Here is an 18,442-nt window from a genome sequence, read left to right on the forward strand (position 1 = left end):
CCCCTGTTGTTGGCGGTGGTGGGGTGGCTAGTGGCTGATTTTTGGCAGTGGGAGAGAGTGGCTGTGTTTTGGGGTGGGGGGAGAGTAGCTGGGTTCTTCTGCATTTTGAAGGTGGCAACCCAAAGGGAGCCCGCATCTCCCTCAGCTCAGCCCAAACTCGGGGGGAGGGGCAGCGCTACCACCCCCGTCTCCACCTGCCGGTAAGGGTTTTGTCAGGGCGAGCCCGCCAGCAGGTCGCGGGCAGCCCCTGTGAACAGAGCCGGGCTTTGCATTGCAGCGCCGGTCCGCAAGTGCAGCAGGCAGCTGCATGAGCAGAGCGGAGCCATGCTTCCGCTCGGGATCAGCTGACGAGTGAGGAAGTAGCAGCTGCAGCTGCTGAGCCCTTAATAGAGGCAGAGAAAGAAGAGCTGAGTGCCTGACCCCCACTCCCCCAAAAGCACAGCCCCACTGACTGAACCCAAGCCCTGCAGCTAGCTACAGTTCCCCCTGTCCCAAGAGGGTTGTAGCTGAGGGGGCATAGCCCAGGCCGTGTGTAGTGTGCAGAGATGGCAGGGGTCGTGGGAAATGGAGCTCAAGTAAGTGTCTGTGTCCAGCTGTTTGCAAACCCAGCAGTAGCACTTTTGGCGGGTCTTTCCTTTCTCTTCTGCAGCGTGCGTGTGTCTGGGTCCGTCTCTTCAGGGCATGTTTTATTTATAGCTGGAGATAGCCCCGTGTCTGGGGATGTCTTTACTTGTCTCCCCCCGCGCAAAGAGCTCGATTTATTTATTCATTTCTGCTGCCTCTTATTGGGCAGAGAATTGCCCCTCTTCCACACCTTGTCTTTCCTTTAACGTGGAGAGTCTGTCTGTCTGGTGGGGGTACCAGGCCTGCCTGGCTATTTTTCAGTAACTTTAAAAAACAAAACAAAAAACACCCTATCCCTCCTTAGTTGCAATTAATGGTGCAAAGGGCATGTGGGGGCTGGGAGGCGCTATTCTAGAGAGGTTAAAGGTGAATCAAACCTTTGGAGTCTAGTTTTTACTTGTTCAGTGTCCAGGCAGGTTAAGTTACTGGAGGGGAGGAAAATTGCTTTAGCTACTTGCTTTTTCTGGGGTTAGACTCATGAAGTTTACCTTCACTTTATACTCTAATAAAACTTATCATTTACTTTAAATAAACTCTTATGAACCTAATTGCCTGCCCAGGTGTAAATACAAAATGGTTTTACTCCTGAGAGGTTGTTAGTATGCTTCTCTTACATGAAAGACCCATAATTTACAAATGCTACAAACTCCAAATTTTCCCCGTGCCCCTCCATTCGATAGTGCATTGTTTCTTTAATTGTTGTATTTACAACAGATAAGTTTTTAAATGTGTTTCCATGGGGAGCACTTAGCATGTGTTTCAGATCGGATGTTGTTCATGCAATGGCAGGTGAAAACTGTGTTTGTTAAAATAAATAAATCACATCACATGCAGCTGTTGTAAAATTAAGACACTGGATTATTGCTTCTAAAGATAGTTTACTGGCCACACCTATACAGTTCTTAAGTATAATTATTAACCACTTCAGTGCAGCTGTATGTTTTTCTGAGGCTTTCCCACAGTCTGTCAGTACATAGATATACAACATGTATCCATAGTGCATACAACATTTGAAAAGGAAATGGTACTAAGGTAACAAAAGGGAAATAACTTTTATTGTGTTTTGTGTCTCTGTAAAACCACTGTTACTTGTCATTTTACCTGAAAAGGAAGCTTCCCTTTCTGCAGCTTGTGTCAGGCTTGGGAATGGTATATTGTCCCGAGAGCTTGGGAATGAGTTTATGGAGTTTTTCAGATAATAGAAAAGCCTGTAAATAAATAGGTCATGGGTTCAGTTTCACCCAGGCTGGTAGTGTTTGAATGTCCTTAGCTTGTGAGGGCATCTTTTGACATCTTCAGTTGGTGTAAATTGTCATCTTCTCCATTAGCTTCAGTGACTATTTACATCTGTTGGGAGAAACCACTACCACTTTTGTCTTCAGTGGGACCCAGACTGTCAGCCAGGTTTGAATGGGTCACGGAGAGTGAATAGTCCTTTGACCTTTTGGAGGATGAGGTGTACAAAGAACATAAATCCTACCGCAGGGGCTGTGTGCATGGAGAGAGAAAGCTTATATTATTATTTATTGATATGTATAATTTTTTATGGATGATTAGAGGGCTCTCCTGTTCCAAAATCACTAATCTCTTTAAAGAATAAATGAAAATTGGGGGTGGGGGGAGGGAGGGAGGGGAATGACTAAAATGTGGTCACTATGCTTACTTTTAGCAGAGAAACACATGTTCTTCATATGTATAATGTCACTTGCTTATGGGGAGACTTTCAAAGGGGAGTAAGGAACCCAACTTCCATTGCTTTTCTGTGGGAGTTGGGCACCAAACTCACCCCTTTGGCTTTAAATCTCCCACTTAAGAATTAGTGTCTTTTTTTTTTTTTTTGTCTATGACCTTTTAAAAAAACAAAACCAAACACCTTTTATATGAAAGTACTGCATCATTGTACCAAGAGTGCTTCACGGCTAAACGTTTCTTTAATAGGATCATTCCTTTACAGATATTTTAGTTAAGCGAATTCCATGTATTGCTTCTAGAAATGGTGATTATGCAGGCAATTGGTTAACTTTGCAGCCGTTGTAAGAAACGGCTTCTGTGGTCATTGTGGTGTGCTGTGGCATGGAATGGATGATTCCTCCTGCCCTAGAGGCTGACAATATCCCTTCTAAACTAAATATTTTCTTACTTTGAATGTGTTCCGAGTGGTATGAAGTTTGTTTCAAAACATGACTCTCTTTCAGACATTGCATATTAACTACAATGTATTTTTAGTATCTGATTCTCTCTTCAGGATACTCAATTAACAGGAGAACATATGGGCTTCTAGCAGTATTCAGGATAATGCTCAACTGACTAGTATCACTCTCCAGATGTATATTTCTATGGCAGTGAGAATGCATCAGTCTTAGTATGTATCATCTTTAAATTTTATGAAAAATCCTATTTGGAAACATTCTTCCTGGAATGAATGACATTGTATTGAGTGTAACCACACTGCTCACAATGCAAAGTCATTGTAAAATGGTCACATTAAAGGTAACTTGCGTCATACTCTTCAGTACAGAAACTATGTGAGGAAAGAGGGGCAAGTGAAGCTAGTGACGGCGACAATGTCAATTTAAAATGTGTGTTTAAAAACCCCAAATTCTTCCTTAATTTATCAATAACTATAATGGTGTGAAACATTCACAATAAAACCTGAACTCACACACAACCCACCTTATTTGGGGTTTTGTTATAAACTTTCTAAACTTGGTCCAGGTTGGTTACCCCATATAGGGCACCAAACAGCTGTCAGATAGTAACAACTTTTGGTTATAACCAACCCTGGTTTTGGTTTGAACTAGAAAACTAGGTATGGAAGGCTCTGGACCCCATTACTGATCCTCGGCATCTTCCAGTCCCGTCAACCTTGTTGGTCTATAGGATATCTGGAGAGCAGTTTTTATCAATGGTAAAAAGCCGTCTTATATCCAAAAGAGCCAAGGAATGAGACTTGGTCACTATGGTGCTCCACTCTATCTAGGTATTGCAGTGGGCTGGACAGCCACTATATATTTCAGTATCTATGAGCAATGGGAATGTTGAGGGACCAGTACTTGAAGGCTGATCCTTACGATGAAGGAAGTGGGGACGGGAGATTTGGCAGGGACAATAGCTTGTATTGCTTCCTGGTAAATTGCTTTGAGCTGGAAGTAAAAACAATTCTGGAGAAATATTATTAATACATTACTGGCATTACCATAGCACTTGGTAGTTCTAGTGATGGATGAGGATCCTATTGTCTAGGTGTTGCCCTTCTCCATAAGCAGTTTAATCTATATGTTAATCTGGATTTTTATAGTGAATGAAAATACCGCCATTCGAGTGGTTTAAAGTCTTTTCGGGAAGCTTTCTTCCCCTGATGTTGAGTCCTGCTGCAATGTGGGGCACTCAGGTTGGGCAAACTCTGATAGGCAACTAAAATTAAGTTGAGGGAGGGGGAAGGGAAATTCCTCACTGAAAAAGTGAGTTGTAATTTAAAAAATAATTTTTTTTAATGCAAGAAGCTGCTTCCACTGTGAATATGGTGAATGGTCCAGAATTCACTTTTATGTCTCGGGTATGGAATTTAACCCTTGCCCTGAGAAGCTAGTGGAAGTGTAAGAAATTTCACCTGCAAGCAATCAGATTTGTGAATAACTTTTTAGAAAGCAACAATTGAAATTTTTTTGTACAGGTCTGTGAACCAAAGTTTCCTGGGGATAATACTTTATAAAGGTGCTTGGAGGCTTGAATTAATGTTCTTAAATTCTTGGTAAGACACTGTGTTAATAATATAATACTTTGCACTAGCATAATGTGAGCAGAATGTGTTGTCTTTACCCAAGATAGATTTGACTAGGATACCGAAGTTTAAGATCCCTTCTGTTTTAGAAAGAATGCCGGATGATCCTGAAGGTAGTACAAATACTCAGGAGTTCACCATTCTTGAGGTATCTTGCTCCCACCCTGCAAAAAATGACTGGGAGAGGAAGGACAGAGTCTAAATGACACTTATTCCCATTAATTTTAGGAACCCATCTGGTTACCAATACGTAGGCTCCACCAATACAGAGGCTAAAGAATCACACTTTGGGAGCATGCACTCGGCCTAGTCAGAGAGAGGTCAAGAGTCAAATCTTCAGATGGGTTGAGCAAATTAGACCTTCAGTGATTTGCCTGAGGTCACACAGTGAATTGATGCCAGAGCTGGGATTAAAATAGAGATTTTCTGACTCTGAGTCTTTTACCGTGTCCACTAGGCTTGACACCACCAAATTCCTCTTTTATTTCTACTACTGAAATTATCCTTCACTTGCTGTCCTGATCTCTTCTGTGACCTTGGTGGCAAAATTATAGTATACATTTCACCTCAGAGGTGGCTGCGTTTCAGTGGTGGATTGACTCGATCATCTATTTATTAAAATGTCTGTGCATACGCATGTATCTTGTAAAGAGCTTTATGGCCCTTTGGGATGAAAGGCATTATACAAGTAAGACATATGCATATAAGAGATTTTATTTATTTATCTGTTTGTTTGTTTGTTTTGATGAGGGCTTCCAATATTTCCAAGTCATTAGGATGTCAGCTATCCAAAGAAATCACTTTTCTTCCTCCTCCTTGTAGTTGTGAAAGGCAAGTCTTTGTCTTGGTACTAGACTTTATTGCAAAAGCCATGATGAAAGATGTCCTATGAAGAAGAGGGAAGAAATTGCTAGGCTGAACTTTGAGGTCTCTATTTTTCAGCTCATGTATTAAAGTAAAAATTACTTCACTGTAGTCAGCTATCTTCCTCAGCTGTAGTTACTGAATAAGAATGAATTAAAGGGGATGCAATATTGTATTATCAGATTGAAGTTGTTTTAAGGGATTTGTAAAGGCGAAGAATACATTGGCAAGTTGTCCTTTAGGGTCGATTATATTTCAGAGAACATATTATCAAAACAGAACATGAATTACTTTTGTTAATAATTTGTTCCTTATCTGGAATTTGAAAGGTTTGGCATTTTGTAGACCAACTGTAAAGGGGACTCTAACTTAGCATTTATATCACTTACAATTAAATATTGTGATGCCCAACTAAGCAGCAAGTTGTCATAAAAGGTAGGATTCCAGCAGTGCAAATCTTACAAATGTCAGCTTTTATTTTTTTTTTCATAATTCTATTGATTTTTTTAGTAGCTAGTCACGGTTACCATTTCCCTGGTGTAAGTGACTTACTGGAGAGATGATCCAGCATAGATCTAGAATTCATTACAGCTAATGTATGGCATTCCTGTTTTATTTTAGTGGGGATTCTTGGAAGAAATAAGACCTAAGACTTGAACCACAATTTTTGGAGTGTAGCAGGATATATAAACATTGCCATCCGACCGTGTGGGAGTATTGTGGCGGTATCGTCGGCCAGTTCATCCTGGCTCAGAGACAAATCCTAGTAGCCTACACGCTTTGCTACCAACAGTTTCTCTAAAAAATAAATGATAAACAAGGGCGTGGTGTTGTCCTAACACAGGACTGTGAACCAGGAACTTCTGAGGGTTTAGCTTCGTTTTGTAGCTGATTTGCTATGATGTTAGCTTCCTTACTGGTCATTGGCAACTTACTTGGCTTTTCTGATGTTTCCAAGTTATACAGATAGGGATAATATCTGCCTCATAGAGGAGATGTGAAGACTGACTGACTGTACGGTGCTTTGGAGATTCTGGCCTAAATTCTCAGAAGTAACTAATGATTTTAGGTCAGGCACCCAAAAGGTGATGAACTGAGATGTATCAAAGGACTTAGAAAGCGTTGAGCCTTCTGAAAATCAGCTCTCTCTTAGATGCCTCAAATTGGGCACCCAAAAATCCTTATTCACTTTTGACCAGGTAGGTCAAATAATTAATGGGAGTGCAAAATATGATAAATTACTAACATGTCAAGGTAGGAAATCCCAACCCAATTTACATTCGGCTATGAATTAATAACTGTTAAGCTGATCATAGCAGGAGAAAAGCAAGACTCTGGGTGGAATCCATAGCACTGAAACTGATGTAGCTTGTAAGGTGACAGTGACTGTTGTTTTATTTGCCATGTCATTAGATCTATGAGAAACTATAAATTGTTCATTTATTAAATATTTCCTCTTCTTAATTTGTAGGTGTCCTACATTAGTCAAGATTGCAAAGAAATTCCAGAATTTCTAGGAAGAAAATATGGAGGTATTGCAAAAAGGCTAGACCTCAGTTTCAATTTGTTAAGGTATGTGACAATGTTTTGGTTTCTCAAGTGCAGTATGAGCAGAATTAGGCTGTGCCTCCAAAAGTGAAATATTTTCCATTTTTTCATATTTTTAGTTGCTATGTGTATGTTCTTTCTATTTGGATAAGGATAAAAAAATACATCAAATTGTCTTAATTGTTATCAAAATACATATTGCTATTTTAAAATAGTGGTACTGTTTTTATAGACCTTAATCTTCTATTTAGCATGTTTAATGCATGTGGAGGAATAATGAACTGGTCAGTCTATCAAAAGCTCCTAGCATCAATCCAAATATTACATAATGCAAAGCGTGTATTGTTTTTATTTGCTCTTTTCTGGAGAACAAGCAAAACAACATTTTTTCTGTGGAAAAAATGGAGAAGGAGTCCAACAGTGCTTCACCAGTAGCCAAGTTACAAGTAAGTGTGCTCTCCTTTACCCCATCTTCCTTGCATATTTACAGTTGTGACCTTCAAGTTCTGGGATATTGTTTTCCCAGATAGTGTGCTAAAATGAATTCATACAATCTAGGCATATATCTATATCTATATATTTATTTTTTAACTCTTAAAACAAAACTATCCTCATGGAGAAGGCCTCTAAAATTTAATTCAACATAGAGAATTCCATAGGATTGTGCAAAAAACCTATTGAAAGGAGACATTTTTCTTTAACTTGCATTGAATTTTACAGCAGTTTTGAATAAAACCCTACGGACTCTATCCTTAAGTTTTACTGGCTGTTGTGTAAAGGTTACGCTTTCCAAATCTGGAATTCCACAGTTTACTTTGGCATAAGCAGGCTTTTTTCTCCAAGTGTGGTAATGGTCTTATTTCCATGGGCTTCAATTGGAGCAGACCCTAAGCCTACTTTTAAAAATTGTCAGTTGAAAGCAACACTGTAGTATCTTGTTCTTCTAATAGATAAATTAAAAACAGTAGATAACACTTATTATAGATACCCTGTTCCACTGTAAACTCTGAAGGACTGATAATGATTTCAGATACGCAAGAGATAGTGGAGCAAAATAGGCATTGAAGAACAGTCTGTGCATTGTAAATACTAATGACTCTTTTATAATCTAACATGCTACTTCCTTTCACTGACGGGGACGTCCTCTAAACCAAAACAAACTGTGAACATAAAACACAAATTGGCTAATAGGCTTGTACAGAAACTTCTGCTGCTTCTTCTCAAAACACTTCTAGCATTCCTCATGTACGTGTGTTTAATGCTTAAACAACAGGATTACTCTTCTGTTGTTGGATTTACCGAAGTAATGGACCTGGACAAAGAATTTGTTCTTTGTGTGTTGTGCAAGATTTTGAAGAATAATTCCTTTCAAACATTTAGTTTATGCCTGAAATATTTAAGCAGCACTCGTTTGTAATGTAATCTGAAAGAAGATTTTAACAGGAACAAAATGCACTGAAGTTGGCAAAGCATTTGAGGGAGGAAAACCCCCCTCACAATACTCTTGAATAGTATCCTCACTAGGAGGGAAATCCTTTTAGGGAAGAGGGAGAAAATAGATGGTAGACCTCAAATGGACTATGAGGTAAGTATGTTACCCTAAAATCTACCCATTTTATTTCCTCGCTCACCTTTGATCTAGGATAGTGACACTTTGTGATACCATTCAAAAGGCTTAATCTTGCAGTGGATGGAATGAAACAGTAATGGCTAAAACTGTGAGGACAGTTGGCTGCTTGCAATGGTGGAAATTATGGCTTACGTTGAGAAGGAAAATGGTTTCTCCTAGTCACTTCTGGCATTAATTTATTTCAGAATCGTAGAATACATTGGGGTTGGAAGAGCTCTCGGGAGGTCATCTAGTTCAGTCCCCTGCTCAAAGTAGGACCAACACCAATTAAATCATCCCAGCCAAGGTCAGGCCTTAAAAACCTTTAAGGATGGAGATTCCCTAGGTAACCCATTCCAGTGCTTCACTACCCTCCTAGTGAAATAGCGTTTCCTAATATCCAGCCTAGACCTCCCGCACTGAAACTTGAGACCATTGCTGCTTGTTCTGTCATCTGCCACCTCTGAGAACAGCCTAGCTCCATCCTCTTTGGAACCCCCCTTCAGGTAGTTGAAGGCTGCTATCAAATTCCCCCTCACTCTTCTCTCCTGCAGACTAAATAAGCCCAGTTCCCTCAGCCTCTCCTTATAAATCATGTGTCCCAGCCCCCTAATAATTTTCGTTGGCCTCCGCTGGACTCTTTCCAATTTGTCCACATTCCTTCTGTTGGGGGGGAGACCAAAACTGGACGCAGTACTCCAGGTGTGGCCTCACCAGTGCCGAATTTTAACAAGAGAAGAGAGAGAATAAGGTTCCCTTGTTTATTACTCTTTGAGCCAGGATAGAAATGCAAATTCACATACTTGACACATCATATCTCAAGTGCTGATTGTATCATTATAGCATATGTGACAGGGTCGGGACAGATGGCTATAGGAGAGTGATAGAAGGCAGATGTATTAGCCCCAGGTTGAGTAGGTCCCTCTTCCCTGGGTAAGGTAACAGGGAAGGTTCCAGAACACTCAGGAACCTTCTGGAAACAATTAAGACAGACAGGCTGATTAGAGAAGCTGCTAGAGTCAATTAAGGCAGACTAATCAGGGCACCTGGATTTAAAAAGCTCATTCCAGGTTGTGGTGTGCGTGTGAGGAGCAGGGAGCAAGAGGCACTAGGAGCTGAGAGTGAGAACGCGTACTGTTGGAGGACTGAGGAGTACAAGCATTATCAGACATCAGGAAGAAGGTCCTATGGTGAGGATAAAGAAGGTGTTGGGAGGAGGCCATGGGGAAGTAGCCCAGGGAGTTGTAGCTGTCGCACAGCTGTTCCAGGAGGCACTCTAGACAGCTGCATTCCACAGGGCCCTGGGCTGGAACCCGGAGTAAAGGGCGGGCCCGGGTTCCCCCCAAACCTCGCAACTCCGGGTCAGACACAGGAGAAGCTGACCTGGACTGTGGGTTCACGAAAACGGCCAAACTGAGGGCTGCCATGAATCTACGAGGTGAGCAAATCTGCCAATAAGCGCAAGACCCACCAAGGTAGAGGAGGAACTTTGTCACACGTAAGACAGAAAATGTGTTTGTGGAAGTTCATAGCCTTAAGTGATGTACATTTGGTGGGGATGTCATGGGCTTTGGCTGAAGTAGTTTTAAACAGTGAAATCTTTTCATCCTACTTACCAAGCTTCATTTGCTTGAAGAACTGACAATGCTGTAGTATAGTGAGGTATCTTCTGATTTAATAATAGTGATCTTATTAGAAAATGTAAAAAGCCTGATTTGGTCTCCTTAAAAGCCATTTTTTGGGAAATGGGGAAGAAATGATAAGATACAGAAAGTTTCTTTATTGATACAGAGGGATTTAGTTTGATTGGGCGGGGGGGAGAGAAACAGTTGGTCCACGGAAGACTGGAATGGTATTGCATCCAGTCAAGGGATCATAATAAAGATTGGGGGGGTTTGTGTTCTGCTGGCAGTTTAATTTTATTTCTGTCTTGTAATTTATGGCCGAGTGCTTTCACTTGGGATAGTCCTCCTTCTTTTTTCTTTTCTTTTCTTTTTTGTATACAAATCTAAATAACCGTTCTTGAACTTTGCATTTTGACCATTGAGAGGTTATTGTATCAGAAAAGGAAACATCCCATATCTCTTATAGAAATGGTTGATATAACTGGAATGGTGGTTACCATCTGCTAGACAGTTAACTACATGAATGCTTGCTAATTTATAGGATTTTTTTTTATAAAGCATTTGGTGGGCATTAAAAATTATAGGATGGGGAGAAAACAAGAAAGAGATCTGATAGGAGAAAACTGTTAATTCAGTTTATAGTGCGAATGAAACAAATGGTAGTATGTGTTCTTTTAGGGCCCAGTCCTATTTTTACTGATGTCAATGGAAGCAAGGCAAGGCATAGCTTGCTAAGGGATCATCCTCATACAGTAGACAAGATGCCTTAAGTATTACGTGGCCAAAAAGGGTGATAAAAGATGTCTCTCAATCTAGCAATAAAAGTAAGACAACTTCATTGATGCATTACAATAGGAAGCTTTGTTTTTAAAAACTAAATTACTTGCAATCACATCTTATTTAACATCACTATGATAAATCTAGTCAGTGAAAAATAGCATTAAGAGAAAAATATCTGTTAAATATAATGATGCTTGCAGCAATTTTCTGCTTTATCCTCTGAGTGGATTATGCACTGCTGTTTGACCAGGTGACATTAGATTGCCAGAAGCAATGGTAGAGGTTGCAGACTTGTGATTTCTGGCATTGGATTCTCCTCTAGCCTCTTACATTCATCCAGGAAATATAACTAACTTTGTAGGAGGCTAGGTTTCTAATTTACTGCGTAGATATTGCAAAATGGCTTTTAATATGGTGAATGGAATACATTAGACGACTTGTTTCTTAATAGAGAATATTGTGGCTTCTTGAACAGTTTTTTATCCGTGAATTGTGCAGGTACCGACTGGCAATATAAATAACTTCATAGCAGACATGAAGACAGCAGGTAGGTGAGTGCCTCAATTAATTGTTCTTGAGGCCTTTGATGAAGTAACTACAGAGTCTATGCTGTCAGTGAAAAGTTGCTGAAAACCAACTGGTGTTGGTGATTGACAAACATGATACATGTAAAGAAGTAGGGCAGGATCAGCCATGCATGCTGATTTGTGTTAAAGAATGGTAACTCAAAAAGTAGCTGTGAACAGAACTTTACTTGCCACTATCATGACATCTGTTGTGCACATCTCTTGGACATAATAGTTAATGAAATGCACAAAATGCAGTTACTTTCCATTCTTTCCTTTGGTTCTTCTCAGTTCTGATTGGGATGACAGACCTGTTTAGGTCATAATTAAAAAATTAATTCAGATCAGTTCAGCTGACTCTAGAACGTTTTTAAGAATGAGATAACACATTATAAAAGATCCTTCTGATGCTTGGCTGGAAATAAGCTTCTAACTCTAGGTGGTGGTTCTTTTTGTTCTGACATTGGGTTTTTAAATTTCCTATATATTCATCTGGACTTGAAATTCATACACTTAGAGTTGGGGATGACACCACTAGACTGGTATGGGCATCTTCTGTCATATAACCTGAGTGGGAGCCATTTTGAATCTGTGTCGAGGGGTGGTGGGAGTGGTAGAAAGGATTCTTCAGTTTCTAGCCTTAGAAATGAGCTATTTCCCCCCACACACTTATGTTTAAATACTCCATTTTGCAGCAAAACTGGTGTTAGTCATGGCTGCTGAATGAGAGCGCAATAAACCCTGTTTTTTGTAGGACACTTTAGAGTCCACAGTTCTCATAATATGTAGAAAGCGAGTGTACTAGTCTTTATTTGAGACTGAAACAATGTAGGGGGCAACAGCTGAAATGCAAAAGTAATGAGGCATTGTTTGTTGAAGAGATGACAGCTGGCAAGCTTCACTGAAATGGGTTTGAAGGAGGGTAGTTAATTGGGGGAGCTGGAAGCAAGAAGTTGCCCCTCGTGTAGGGGTTTTCCTGAAATAAGCAGAGAGGATATAATAACAAAGAAGATGAGATGTAGGTTGAAGTGCAGGGACCTGTAGATAGTAACCATCCATCGTGTGCATTTTATCAGCTTGAAGAGGGGGGAAAAAAAAAAGATTGGAAGTTTGATTTACTGTTTCAGCTGAGTCTGTCTGCTAGTTTTCTCTCTCCACACTAAAGATTAAATGCATTTTAGTGTTTGGGTGACACACATGATCTCTATGGGTGCCATGTTAAGCTAAATAATATTGCTGGCTGGCTAATTGAGAAGCCAGTCTAATTCTTTGCTCAGTGTTTGAAATTTGTGGATGAGCTGGGTGGGCATGTATGCAAAAAATATATCCCTGAACGCTTTGGGCCTGTGGAGGGTCCTATCCGTGGGCTATGGTGGGGAGCAGGCAATTCTTTGCCTCTGTGTTTCTCGTCTTGTCTGCATTTATGTGAAAGTTCAAGCTAGAATCTGGCCCGCATTTGAGGGCCCATTCTTCTTAGCTCCAAGGAGGATTTTATATTTCTGCCCTTTTTCTATCCTGCCATTGTTGCGGAAATAAGAGACACAGAACAGGGAGATGAACAACATAAGTTTAAAAAAAATAAATCAGGATAAAGCATGACACTTTTTTTTTTAAAGCCTGGAGACTGATCTTTATAGCATTTAGAAATGTTTAAGAAAATGCACTATTGTTAAAACTTTTTGATGGGTTTATTTCTAAGGTAGAGAAATATTTTCACTGTAATTAGGTAACTCTTAACAGTAGCAATTGCATATTTATCAGTGTGAGGGGCTGTTATTAATGTAGCTGTCATGCACAAACACATTTCTTCATTAAATCCATTTAGTATGTGCATTATTTGGTCTAGAATGTCACCAGGACATCAAAGCCCCCTTAGGCATAAGAGCACAGTGCCCTGCTGTGGCTGCAGAAAGGGCTTGATCAATAAATGTAACATGTTAATGCAGAGCAAATAGAATAAAAGATTTCTTTGACAAGACATGAAAAATCACCTTGTGGCAGCTGGCATGGTGATGCCATTTCAGCAGAGACACTAGCAAAGTTGATCTGACAAGTAAAGAGGAGAGATGATGGTTATAAGGTGCTTTTGTTTCAAACTTCTTTCTTGACCTGTCAGGATTTGAAGGAGCCTGAATGGCCCTTTTTTGTCATGTGAAAATTGTAGACTTAGGCAGTTATGAAGCAGTTATCTCTTCTCAGATTGTGAATGCTGCTATTTAATTGATTCACTTAGCATTTGAAACTGTCACGCATTAATAATTGCTAAATCCTGTAGATACTGCTCCAGTGTGTCATGCTTAAATGTGTAGTTATCAGAAAATTAATATCCTTAATGAACCAGTGCTTTCAAACTAGCATTGCATGAAATCTCTTATGCCCTTTCATTTGCTGAAGGTATATCAGCCAGTTTTCAGAAAAACTCCTCCTGACACTTTGCACTTTTTTTTTTGATGCCCAACAAATGCCAGCTTTGCTTTGGGTACATAGTGTGCTCAATGACAGTAAATATAGTAATTATACTGGAGTTAGTAATTAACATAATTATAGTCAATTACGACAAATACAGTGCAGAGCTAAATAAATGAGAGGGGAGAAATTAGTAAGCTAATTGATTTATCTTACATGCTGCTGCTCTTGCAACTGGCAGTTTCAGAGTTTTCTGAAGGAAAAAAGTATTGTTTACAAATACCGGATTCTGTTTTGAGGTTGTCTTGTGTCTCTTTCCCACTCCTTTCCCATGCTTAAGTGAAAAAGATTGAAATTGGAGAAGGGGAAATTGCTGTTTATCTGCATCAGACTGAACATTGAATCTAAAACAAAATGTGTGCCTTAATTTTTGCAGTTGATAATTTATACTTTTCCTTAGTATTAAAGAAAAAAACATGACCTCTCTATCTACACAGAAGAAAATGCAGCTGTACTCATTGGTATGGTACCAAATTGGTGGTGGATTATTTTAGTCCTTTAGGTGTGGCTTGAATTTAGATATACACTTTTGCTCTTGTTTTTGTTACTTTTTGGTTCTCTCTGATCAGTACTGCACAACACAGAGTAGCTAAAGAGAGAGCTTGAATCTTTATTCAAGCAGTCAAAATGTGCTGGTACAATATGCTCTCATTTATCCATTCGTCAAATAAAATGCTGTTCAGACAACCATTTGGACCACAACAGACACACAGTATTTTAATTTATTCACATTATAATTTCCTATTTATAGACTCTTTATACTGTGTTGGCTGAAATAAGAGTATTGGAGATAGGTGGTTAATGTGTTCCACTTTCCTGTTTTTTCTTTCAAGCAGTTTATTATAAGAGAATGAATGTATTTAAGTATGGAAGATTGTGTATCACTATTCTGATTTTTAAAATACTTAACAGTAACATGATATTTTTTTATAAAGCAAGGAGTGCCTTTCTGAGATGAATGGTTTTAAAATACCTTGTTTAGAAGTTTTAAGCTTAAAAGGGTACAGCTCTTTAAAAATTGACTCCTATACACTGACCCCACCAAAGAGATTGTTACACTAGAAAAGTAATATTAACTATGCAAATGACTAAGTAGCATCAGAAACCTATTGTGCAATCTGTCCAACTTAAATGTGTGAGTTTTCATTTAGAAGTGTGGGCAGTTACTTAAACTTTATTCCTGTGCAAATATTGCATGATCTTGTGAAGAATTGTGTTTTTAAAAAGCGTTAAAATGCTGTCAGTGTCTTGGAATCATTAAAATGTACACTAGGAATGTTTAGCATGGTCCTTCTTTACATTCAATTAATTGGGAAATCAATTTGCTAAATGAAATATTTAGTCATAAACTTTTATTTTGTTTACACAGAAGGAGTCATTTACATTTACAATTTACAGACTCAGTGGTCTTTTAGATGAAGTCTCACCTGTGTATTAAACAGTATAGATGCAGAAAGTCTCTCTATTAAGAATAATTATGAACTAGTTTTTATCCTATTCGATGGGACGAAAGACCAATCTGATAATGGTTCACACTTGTATGTTAAGGTGAAAAAAGAGCTGTTTAGGATAAACTTTATCAAGTTTGTGCACATTAAGTATGTGTATCTGTTGGAGTGGAGGGAAAAAACTTCCAGGTTTTCTAATAACTGGTATAATTTTGATCTGCAATATTTATTCCAATATTACTGGTTGATAGAACAGATCATGGGATATGTCCTTTTTATTTCTGTCTTTTTTTTCCCTTCCTCTTTCTGACAAGCCGCATTTCATGAGGGAGTAGATGTGATCTGGATGATGTATGAGGGAAGTCTCATCTTTTAAGTTGGGCTATATTTTTATTTAATTTATTTTTACTATAAAAGATTACTTTGTCTTAATATTCTGTAGCTTTAGAAATAGTAGAGTTAAATACCATGTATGCATTCTAGTATTTGGTAAACTTAAAACTTGACTTTGAAAGTTGTCTTTTTTGGAAATATTTTTTACTTGAATATAATAGACATGTAGCTTACACGCTTGTTTTTTTTTCTCTACTGTGGATTACTTCTAATAATTAGTGTACTGTTGATCCACAGAGCAACTAAACTAATTACACAATACAGTGCAAATTGTATTTTTATATCTAACTTTAATTTCAGCTGACCACTCCAGGCACGTAAATTCTTCCTCCCAGCTCTCAAAATACGCATAATAAATAGGTGAAGAAATAAAACTTACAGTATGAAATATTTAATTTCTATTTGATAAAATGTCACTATATCACATGTATCTTTTGAAATCCCAATAGAAGCTCTTGTCCATTGATCCTTGCTTGCCTTTTTATGGCCACACAGACACAAACTGGCAACAGACTGTGAAAATGCTGTGGTTTATATATCCCCGACCCCCAGTGCTGGCCATTATCCATTGATTTTTTTTTTTAGTGTATGTGTCAGATCAGAAGCAAAGAATTATATTCTGTCCTATATTCTCTCAAGAAGGTTTAACATTGTGGAAAGAGACATCTTGAAGCATATTGCATTCCAGAGTTGGGGTGAAAGCTGGTTTTAGAGGTGGTTTTTTTTTTTTTTTTTTTTTGGGGTCACTGTGGATTTTACAGGTTTTAGTAGAGAATTCTTGGGAGGATTATTAGGGCTTTAGGTTTGCCATAGCAAAAATGTTAACCTCTCTTTCCCCCCTGACATATACACACAGTTATGATGTTTTAAAAACTAAAATAATGAAAGGTCATGGACCTGAACCACTGTCTCCTTAAAGTCAATATTAACATTTCATATATGGAGGACTGGATTGTTTTGGGAATATAGAGCTTTCATCTTTAGGTTGTTGGTTCAAATCTGAAGTAGCAGTAAAATCATGGTCCTCATTGAAGTTGAAAGTAAAACTCACACATGACTTCATGGGGGGCCAGGACTTCACTCTAGAACTGTAATGACAAAAAGCTGTTGAGATGGCTGTTTGATGGAACTATGGGAAATGACTACAGTTCCTAGTGGACAACTGTTCACTCCAAAACTACCACTCCATTTGTCAGTAATCAGCAACTGTATTGGTCGGCATTCTCAGAGGTGGCAAGGATTAAATGGGCCAACAAGGAATGAATGACCTCTTCATCTCAATCTGGTCCCATGAGGTTGTGATCGAAGTATGTTGCCAGAGTGATGTTGGGAAGTTCACAGTGCTTGTACTGGACCTGTTCTTTGGCTAAAAGGAGACCTTCTCTCTCTAGAGCTCTCTCATGTTTGGCACCTGCCATGAGTGCTAAAACTAATAAACATAAAACAAAAAACATCAAAACCTTCAACTTTTTTTTTTAAAGGATAGGGTTTATGAAAGACTTTTTGACTAAGAGTGCTTGAAGAGGAACAGAATCCATGACTCCTTTTAGTGATGTTTACTGTGGAATACTGGTGAATGACTCTGAAGTAGCATCTTGACCACTCTTGCTTGGTTGGCTAGTGGTTGTGAGGCTAAAGAGGTTTTTCAAATATCTGGTACAGATCGCTAGTGTAGACAGGATACAAAATTTGGCCGGTCTAGAATTATATGACCTACGTTCCTAATTTCTTCCCCTTTTGTCCCCCCCCGCCCCCCCAAAAAAAACCAACAAAAAAACATCACTCTTCTGTCACTGCTGTCCTGTAACAGTGGTGAAGAATAGTTGAGGGAGTTGCAATCTAACACTGAACAAGAAACTTCACTAGAAGGAGGAAAACTGTTTATCCCTAAAGCCACCCCCCTCTTTCTCAGCTTCACTGCAGAGCTTCTGCCCATATCCTTCCCCCGCCATGTGCCTGTCTAGGTTCCTGCTGCAGATTTAAAGAAATAGTACACACGTTCTCACCACCAGTAGGAGGAGGAAGGAATTCCTGCCCCGCCCCTCCCAATTGCCCACTGAATGATTTCACTATGAAAACAAGTTGTTGGCATTTGGCATATAAACTCCAGTACGGCTTCTGTCAGTGCGTTGTTTGTGTGCTTTATCCATGTGGTTTTGTCTGGTTGATAATACTGTTTTTGCAATCTTGTATATTACATAAGTCATGTTGGAGAATATTCTTTTATAGGTTAAAAATCCTCACCTAATGGAAAAAGTACAGGAATACCTGTGTCATGGATGTGCGAAAGGCCAGTGCATTTTTCAGACTAAGAAGGAGTCAGCATGTCAGATGGGGTGTGTGTGTGTGTATACCAGTCTCTAGGGTCATAGGTAATATAGTGTTTATAGCTCGGTGCTGAGCTTTCACTGAACAGATGCTGCCAGTCATGTGAAGTTATGTGCTTTTAATTTAGTCCTCTTGTTTCATTCTTTGGTCAGTCGGAGGCTGAGCTGAGACTCTTAAACTCATTTTGTATCTGGGCGGCTCTATTTCAGAAAGGAATGTCTTTGGCAGAGTTGGAAAATGAGCTGTCTACTTATCTAGATATCTCCTTTCCTTATAATAGTTGTTTTTTCTCCATTTTAACTCTCATACCTGCTGGAGGAAGGGTAACTGACATGCTTTATACAACAGAGCCCAGAAAGATGCTGCATTTTCAGATTGACAGTTTGGTAGCTGGCATTTGATTTTTTTGA

At 39.0% G+C, this 18,442-nt stretch overlaps 1 long non-coding RNA gene across 1 annotated transcript in view; it reads left to right on the top strand.

The window, feature by feature from the left end:
- Nucleotides 1-383: 383 nt before the first annotated feature.
- LOC144930741 (uncharacterized) overlaps nucleotides 384-18,442 on the top strand; it is a 210,296-nt gene continuing 192,237 nt past the window's right edge. Inside the window, exons 1-2 of the long non-coding RNA XR_013636067.1 lie at nucleotides 384-575; nucleotides 6,741-6,841. This is a non-coding gene — a long non-coding RNA (uncharacterized LOC144930741). The remainder of the gene's footprint in view (nucleotides 576-6,740; nucleotides 6,842-18,442) is intronic.

The sequence above is a fragment of the Lepidochelys kempii genome, chromosome 7, assembly GCF_965140285.1.
Source record: "Lepidochelys kempii isolate rLepKem1 chromosome 7, rLepKem1.hap1, whole genome shotgun sequence".
NCBI classification, from domain to species: domain Eukaryota; kingdom Metazoa; phylum Chordata; order Testudines; family Cheloniidae; genus Lepidochelys; species Lepidochelys kempii.